Source organism: Amphiura filiformis, chromosome 16, assembly GCF_039555335.1.
Source record: "Amphiura filiformis chromosome 16, Afil_fr2py, whole genome shotgun sequence".
NCBI lineage: Eukaryota > Metazoa > Echinodermata > Ophiuroidea > Amphilepidida > Amphiuridae > Amphiura > Amphiura filiformis.
This window is the reverse complement of record NC_092643.1, coordinates 10,259-17,566: the sequence shown is the minus strand read 5'-3', so window position 1 is coordinate 17,566 and position 7,308 is coordinate 10,259.

The following is a 7,308-nucleotide window of genomic DNA, read 5'->3' as shown; positions in this document are numbered from 1 at the left end:
CCTCTATCTAATGATGCAAAGTTCCTACAATATGAACAACAATGTATGCATCATTAATTTGTGGATGCATGAAAAGAGAGTTTACAATAATGTATATCGATCAAGAAAATAACATTTAATGACAAAAATTTAATGGTATGACATCATCAGGGGACACAGTGGTGCAGCGGTATGGTTCCAACTCATAATCAGAGGGCTGCGGGTTCGAGCCTCGGCGGTGCTATCATGTTGTGCATTTAGACAAGGCTCTTAACCTCTATTGTCTCTCTCCACCCAGGTGTGTACATATAGGTACCAGCATAATATAGTGATGGGAAGGTAATACAGGTTCGTTTGCATGGGAGGAGTGGCAATATATCAGCAGTAGATAGCTACTTTATCAATATCAGCACAATAGATATCTACTTCATTAATATCAATAGTAGTATAGCTACACTGCAAGATTCTCATCTGTGTGACACCGATGTCACCACAATGTCACTCCATCGGAAACTACACCTCGGTTTTCCATATCGCCGGTCCGAAATAGCCGGGTAGCCAGCCTCCTAGGTTTCTACAGAGTGACTTTGCGGTGCGGTGACTTCGCAGGAGAGTCACACCGGTGTGACTACGCGACTGGGCCTGGGTGCTCACTACCGGCGTTTTGGGTTGCCGGTTTTGCTTTTAGGCCTATTGCCATATTTTTTATATTCTCTTGATTTATTCAAATAATATTCTTCATTTCTTGCTTTTGTAGGGGATTAGGGAGGGGAAATCGCAAACTGGACTTTAAAAATAAGGGAAATATTAGATGAATAAAATAAATTTGTTAATAAAAGAAATAAACATGATCAGTAAACAAAGTATAATTCAATAAACTAATATGATGAATAAAATACATTTTTGTTAATTGGTGGTTATTTGAATAACTAAATAAATAACAAATTAAGAAATAAATAAGCAGGAAGAAACCAATAAACGAAGAATGGAAGAAACAAAGAAACACTTCGAAAGAAAACAACTTGAGAAAAATTGCAAATAAAGAAGTTAAAAGTAGGAATATTATAAGAAGCATGTAGTCCTATTGATGAATTAAAATAATAAATGTGTAAAATAAATAATTATAACAATAATAATTCATAACAAGCATTAATATTTGCGTGATAAAAAATAAGACACAATTTCAAACAAACACTGCAATTATGCCTATATTAGAGTCACGCGGTAGCTTGACCAGCAAGTTTTAAAAAAACGACTGATAAAGAAGAATAAACAGATGCACCGCGAGACTATATTTACACGGAACAAAACGCTATTGTTCTATGATATTTTTCGCTGGGTACAAAATATATCTAAAACCATGCTAAATCGTATAGACTGTCCAAAGTGTCATATTTTAATAACTCTTTATTTCAAAAAGTTACACGAATCTTACAGTCAATCCGATTGTTTGATAATAAACAAACATTCTTGCTTTATTTCACGCGGGATTTCATAGCCAAAATTAGTGGCAAATCATAGCTAATCATACTGATATCCACAATCTTTCGACACTGCTACAGCCATACATGGCTGTCACTGTCGCACTAATTTTTCAGATTCACTATCAAATATACCCAGGCATTTTCCTGGATACCCTACATACAAATTCTGGACCCCATTCGCCAAAAAATCAAGTTTTTCACAATTCTTTTATTCTTTCCGGACCACAGCATATATTCATATTAATAAATACTCCACTTTCACACACCGTAATAATGGAACGTCCCCGTGGCGAAGTGGTTAAGGCCATGGACTTCTAATCCAGTTATGAATTTTTGCTCAAGTTCGAAACTTCCCACCACTTTTTTTTTAATGTTTTATTAATCAATTTATTGTCGTAAATCAAGAATAACACCATTTCGAACATCCATTGCTATTGTGATATTATTATTTTTTCATCAAACAAACATGTTTGATTTTTTTATTCACATTTAGGCCTAGGCCTTGGGCCTACTTTCACCATCCAGATGCTATCACCATGCCTGACTATCATGGCATCTTCGTCATTTAAAACACCGAAATTTATTTATTATTTATTATTTATTTATCAGTGACTCTGTTCACAGCTCAGACTGAAATTATATTTCATATAAATATTATAAATGAAAATCACAAACCGCGAAAGATCGCCAACAACTGCCGCTGAATATTGATATCCAACTAGATTTCTCCACAGGGCTAAAGGGCAGGACTTAATTAGGGAATTAAAATCACAAACATGAAAGATCGCCGACAACCGCCGCTTAATAGGGGTATCCAACTAGATTGCCCCGCAGGGCTACAAAGAACTACAAACCGCGAAATTTGGATATCCAACCAGATTGCCCGCAGGCATATCGATTATATGGATATCCAACAAATTCAGACCACAAACCGCGAAAGATCGTCAACAACTGCCGCTCAATATTGATATCCAAGTAGATTGCCCCGCAGGGCGATAAAGAACCACAAACCGCGAAATTTGGATATGGAACTATTGCCCCACAGGGCTTCAAAGAACCACAAACCACGAAATATGGATATCCAACAAGCTTAAACTACAAATTAGCTCCCGATAGAGAGCAGGACTTGATGAGGGAAATTAAAACCACAAAACACGAAAGATTACAAAGAACCACAAACCGCGAAAGACTAGATTGCCCGCAGGCCTATCGATTATAAAGAATCACAAACCACGAAATACGGATATCCAACAAGCTTAGACTATAAACTAGCTCCAGATAGAGGGCAGGGCTTGATGAGGGAAATTAAAACCACAAACCACGATATTCAACTATATTTGCCCCGCAGGGCTACAAAGAACCACAAACCCGAAATTGGGATATCCAATTAGATTGCCCGTAGGCCTATCGATTATTCGATTATAAAGAACCACAAACCGCGAAAGATCAACAACAACTGCCGCTTAATATTGATACCAACTAGATTGCCCCGCAGGGCTATAAAGAACCGCAAACCGCGAAATTTGGATATGCAACTAGATTGTTTACAGGGCTACAAAGATCCACAAACCACGAAATATGGATATTCAACAAGCTTAAACTATAAATTAGCTCCCGATAGAGTGCAGGGCTTGATGAAAACCACGAAAGATCGCCGACAACCGCCGCTTAATAGGAATATTCAACTAGGTTGCCCGAAGGGCTACAAAGAACCACAAACCGCGAAATTCGGATAGCCAAGTAGATTGCCCCAAGAGGGCTACAAAGAACCACCAACATTAAAACACGATTATCTGGGGCATTTAGACACTTCCGTAGTATAGGCTTAAATATATGCGCATTTACCAGTTCCGACATGAAGTAGGCCTAAATCGGATTTACTCTATGTGTGTCTCTCTGGCATTGTCAACATTGGGTGTGTGTTGTTCATATTTACATTTTATTTTACATATTTACGTAGCCTTGAATAATTAAAGTATATTAAAATGTTTATTGATCATTGTGTACGCCTCTGAACATTACAGTCACGCGTGAACGACTGATAAAGTTTTGTTTAATTATTTATTGTCATGAATCAAGAATGGCAACTTCAAACATCCATTTTTCGTTTTATTCGTTTTATGGTGCACTTCATAACCTGACTTTCCAAGCTTGGAGCTGCTTGGCTACATTCATAAAAAGAAAAGAAATCTACCAAAAAAACATTGACAACGTAAAGAAATCAGCAAGTTTAAAAAAACCCACCTCGGCTCACTTTTTGAAACTTGGTCCCATTTGAACACCAACAACAAATCAGTGTTTTTATTTTATTTCAACAGAATACAGCGTTTCCAACAAGATTACAAACAAGCCTACTTGTTATTCGTTTAATTCAATCATTAATCATGATATTATAAAACAAAACACAAAAAGATATTGGCTTATCATGCAAGAACAAGATAATAACCGTTCAGGTCGTTCCAGAAAGCTTACAAATTAATATCGCATCTGCACATTAAAGATACATAACACTTCTGGAAATGTTTTAAATTGATGTAAATATGATAAAGTTTAAATCAGTACCTTTTACAAATGGGACCAAGTTTCAAATAGTGAGCCGAGGTGGGTTTTTTTAAGCTTGCTGATTTCTTTACGTTGTCAACGTTTTTTTGGTAGATTGATATGACACTGATTTATAGGCATAATTTGAAAACGTAAAAAAATCAACATGAAAAACAAACCAAACTAATAGGCCTATAAAAACACCATTTTGAAAAACGGAAAAAGAAAATAGCACAAGCCAAAGTTTTGCATAAACTTACGGCAGTAAAAGTATAACTTTGCAGTAGACCTTTCAGGAAAGTGACAAGTAAAACAAAATGCATGCTAGGCCTATAAATCAATTTTAAATATAACAGAAAAATTCTTGCTTCAAATAAGTAAAGTTTTGGCAAATCAAAATGTATAAATTGAAAATGCTAGGCCTATAATAGGCATACTTTGCGAACTTCGGCTGAAAATTAATATCTCTTTTAAATCATTTAAAAACACGATTCGTTTTAAATTTTAAAAAAAGTTTCAATAGGCCTATATAACGTTATCATGCAAAATATTTAAAAAAATAGGCCTAATTTGATAGCAAAACATGTCATCTAACCACTGAAGTAAACAAAGCAATGATATAAGTTTTGTGGGAAAACAAGCAAACAAATAAACAAAATAAAAACGTTTGAAATGAAACAAACAAATAAACCAAGAACATGCAAGAACTGCAAATAAAACACACACAGTTGATGCGATTATTAATCAGGCAGCACGAAAAGAATTAAAATATTATAAAAGAGAACAATAAATAAATGAAACAAAATGAATCGGAAGTCTCACAATTGAAATATAAATGATAAAGAATGCAAAAGCACGATAAAAAAAAACAAAGACGGCAGTAGAACCACAGACCCACTGTACAGCATGCAGCATGAATCAATTATAAAACTAACTCATTCCATTCATGAGCGTATACAAGCAGTAAACAAGCATGATCGCGTATTTATCATCATCAGCGCGTATTTGGTAGATATCTGTGGCGTCCTCAGAGTGTTGAACTCATAACAGGGTTCGGTCAACGACCTTTGGCAGCGTAGTCACCTTGAAGTTCGCCGACTGGGCACCGAGTAGGCGACGCATGGGGCACTGGCTACGGAAGTCACTTTGATGTGACTACAAGATGTGGACCACTGTCGGAATCTAGTCGGTGGTGTACATCATGAGTCGCCGATGCAGCATCGAGCAGGTAACACATCGGAGGCTAGCAGTTGTAGTCACTACGTGATGACACTGCTGCATAGTACCCTACTGCCTTGTTTCCGATGTAGTCACTCTCCTGTAGTGACTCTGTCGGCCACCATAGGGTAGGTTATTCTGGAGTGACGGCGGTAGTGACTTCAGAGTTCCAGTGCGATGTAGTCACTCTGTCGCCAGGAATTTTGCAGTGTACTTCATCAATTTATATATCAACAGCAGATAGCTTTTCATCAAATGCCAATATCAGCAGTAGATAGCTTTTCATCAAATTCCAATATCAGCAGCAGATATCTACTTCATCTATACCAATATCAGCAGCTACTTCATCTATACCAATATCAGCAGCTACTTCATCTATACCAATATCAGCAGTATATAGCTGCTTCATCAATACCAATATCAGCAGTAGATAGCTGCTTCATCAATACCAATATCAGCTGTAGATAGCTACTTCATCTATACCAATATCAGCAGTAGATAGCTACTTCATCAATACCAATATCAGCAGTAGATAGCTAGCTACTTCATCAATACCAGTATCAGCAGCAGACAGCTACTTCACCTATACCAATATCAGCAGTAGATAGCTGCTTCATCAATACCAATTATCAGTAGTAGACAGCTAATTCATTAATTCCCCCTACAGCAAGTTAATTCAGGAGGGTCTGGCCCAAAAACTAGTAATAAATTGATTGTGTAATGTCCCTCACAGAAGAAGCCTTATTTTCTTTTCAAAGCAGGTTTAAAAAAATTTAAATAAAATTTAATTTAATAAAATGATGTATCTAAAAAATATGGATTCTTGTCATTTAAAGAGATTCCAATATTGCAATAAACATCAAAACTAATGCAAATCAATTTTATACAGCCTGCAAACTGTTACATAAATAGCATCAGCAATACGCAAGGACATTTTGAAAAGCAAACCCATGGTAAACAACTCTGCATCTATTGGCCTAGATTTCAAGATGCTGCCATAGCTGACAGCATCAAAATGTCTGACATTGATAAAGACACAAAAGTTAGCCTATTTTAAGAGTTTCTCAAATTAAATACAGAGGGGAAATGTATCTGTGTCTGATATATCCGTATTGATGAAGTAGCCATCTACATCTGATGTCTGACCTGTGTGTTTCAAATTTGACAATTTTTTTTAGATCTTAAAATAATTGCAGCCAAAATAATTATAGACTGCTTTACACTCCTGCACCTTGAAGCCTTTAAAATTTAAGGACTTCCAAGGTCCAAAAGCATGATTTTCAAGGACTTACAACAACACAAAAATCATGATGCGGCTCTCCATAACAAAAGTTACAGCTCCTCTCCACTCCCCAAATACTTTAAGTAAAATTCCAATTTTCAAAGACTTTCAAGGATCTTGTGCGAATTTCCAGGACTTTCAAGGCCTTGAAAAGGTGTTTTCAAATTCAAGGACTTTCAAGGATTGTGGGAACCCTGTGATAAACAATTCATACCATACCATTCCATGCATAAAACACAACACATCCCCTGTAACCACTCTGCCCAAAGAATGGGTGGCGCGGTTCTCAGGTGCAGTAGAAGATTTATAGCTGTTGGATCAGAAAGGTGGCGTTTCCATGATCAGAGGGATTAGATGGATGATAAATTAAAATGGTCTACTAAAGTAGACTAGCAAAATAACTGATATTAGATAAGATACAACTGCCCTATAATCATACATGTATGTTTTATTTCAAATGCTTGATCTGTTTGATAAGATCTAGTATAGAATAATTCAATCATTTTTCTAACAAAAGACAAAAACATGTCTGGTAGATTTCATTTCCACATACTATTTTAAGCGCTTGTCAAAATCAACATCAGTGAAAAAACATGTTTGATTTATTAGATAAAATCCTGGGCCTTTTATGGGTTAAGGTCGCGTTCCATTCATTTATTGGTACCATTCTCCGTGATACACATATTAGGGACTTTTCTGGACTTGCCATGTGTCATTTGACTCATTTCATCTAGTATCGGCAAAATATGCATTAAATTTTTTTAAATAGCCAAGTCTGATACCATCCATATCTCTATGGAGAAG